We start from the raw sequence: 1,928 nt of genomic DNA, 5'->3' as shown, positions 1-1,928 counted from the left end.
GGGGGCGGGTCGGGGGCCGCATATGAGTTTCTCGCGTCGGAGAACATTTTATTGCAGATAAATGCAAAGTCGACTTCCTCCACCCCGGGAGGTTTCTGTTGTTTCAAAATCCCTCAATCCGGCCGCCCTGTCCGTCTAGGCAGGTGGTGCGGTGCAGCTTGGATATGTTGATGAGGATGATGAGGTCGGAATGATGCAGCTGCAGGCCGCCTACGGGAGAGCGGAGGATTGCATAAAAGCGGTAAGTGCAACGAGGGATATATGCAAGTACGGCCAAAGCAGAGAGATGGGGAGAGAGGGAGAGTAGGAGAGAGGACTGGCTTTTAGCTCACCGGAACGCCATGCAAGCAGCAAGCACCAGCCGACTTGTAAATCAGTGGGTCAATGCCAGACCGGCTCGAGCGAGACCGGATATGGACCAAATACGCGCGAGGTTTCCAACGCCGATTGGAATCAAGTTTATGGATCTCTTCGATTGTTGCACTGACATGCAAGAAAAGTACTCATTTAACGAAATAGCTACTGTTGTGTTGAAATAGGAAACAAAGTCATCATCGTGCAAAAGACAGCCGTGTGCGAAACGGGTCAAAGCCAAATCCTTGGCCAACCCATATTTTTTTCCCTTTCATTTTTTTCCGGCTGCTATGCTTTTAGCCTTAGCGTTTCGCGTGGGCGAAAACTCTGCTACGGCGACGTTCGCTTCGCAATGGCGTGAGAAACACACACTACTTACTGTACTCGTCCTTGTAGGAGCAGCAGGACAAACGCGTGTGACTCTCAGTCGCACGGACACACAGGTCGCGCTCAGAGCCGCCTCGCGGGGCACTGCGGGAGCAGCATACACTGAGGTGTCGAGCGAGGGGGTTTTCACTTCTGAAATACCGTGTACACCAAATGAGGTATTTCACGGGTATTTCACGTGAAATACACCGAAATACGCCTAAATATGCTCCAAAACGGTGAACTTTTTCTGAGAAATACCGACGAAATACACGTATTACGAAATACTGTGTGCACGGAAATCTCGAGTGAAAACCCCCTCGGTGTCGAGGCTAATAGCTCGGAGCCAATTACTCGTACGGTTCACTTCGTCATTACTCTACGCGGGACGTTCGAACGAACCACCAAAGGAGTGACAGGGAGGGTAGGGGAGGGGGGTTACCTCCATAAGTAGCATGGCATACCTGTGCCGCCGCGCTGCTACCGGGAGCGTGTAACTTTGCACCCCGACCATAGAGGAGCGGTGGCATAGCCAGCGCCCTCCGGCCGGGCGTGGCGGAGAAAACAGGAAGCTTAATCACCGGTTGTGGAGTGGAGAGCCTGATTGGGTAGAAAAACCGCATCAAGTGAGAGGGGAAGGAAAGGGGAGGGTGGCGGGGAGAAAATGCACAGTAAAGCGTGCGTTTTGTAGGGGGGGGGGGCGCTTAGAGAGGAATCCAGCTCCGATGAGTCTCGAGAGGAATTAAGAGCAGAGCAGGGGGATCGTGATGTCGGGGTTCGCAAAAGCACTTCGCAAAGCCGGCCTGACCATTATAATTTTACCCTTTTTTTTCCACAGCGCACTAGTTTTGGCAAAGTGGCGGCCTCCGCGAGACGCGCGTGTAGAGTCGCGAAGACTCGCCAGGACAAGCAGTTCCGGCTGGAGCAGCGCGCGCGGCGCGGGGCCAGTCAGTCATCCATCCATCCATCTTGGCATCTAGCCAGAGCCGACCGCCCCGGCGCCAGGCTGACGTAACCGCGGATAACGACTCGCTGATGACGGCGATCTGGAAGTTCAGGCCGCGCGAGGATGTGCTGCTGCGGCGAAGGAAGACGGACGGCCAAGTGCTGACCCGGGTGGCGTAACCCCGCGACCTTTCCTGGGCCAGCACGCAATTGTGTGTGTGAGAGAGAGAGAGAGAGAGAGAGAGAGAGAGAGAGAGAGAGAG

This window comes from Frankliniella occidentalis, unplaced genomic scaffold, assembly GCF_000697945.3.
Source record: "Frankliniella occidentalis isolate FOCC.00 unplaced genomic scaffold, Focc_3.1 Scaffold141, whole genome shotgun sequence".
NCBI classification, from domain to species: Eukaryota; Metazoa; Arthropoda; class Insecta; order Thysanoptera; family Thripidae; genus Frankliniella; species Frankliniella occidentalis.
This window is presented reverse-complemented; position numbering follows the sequence as displayed.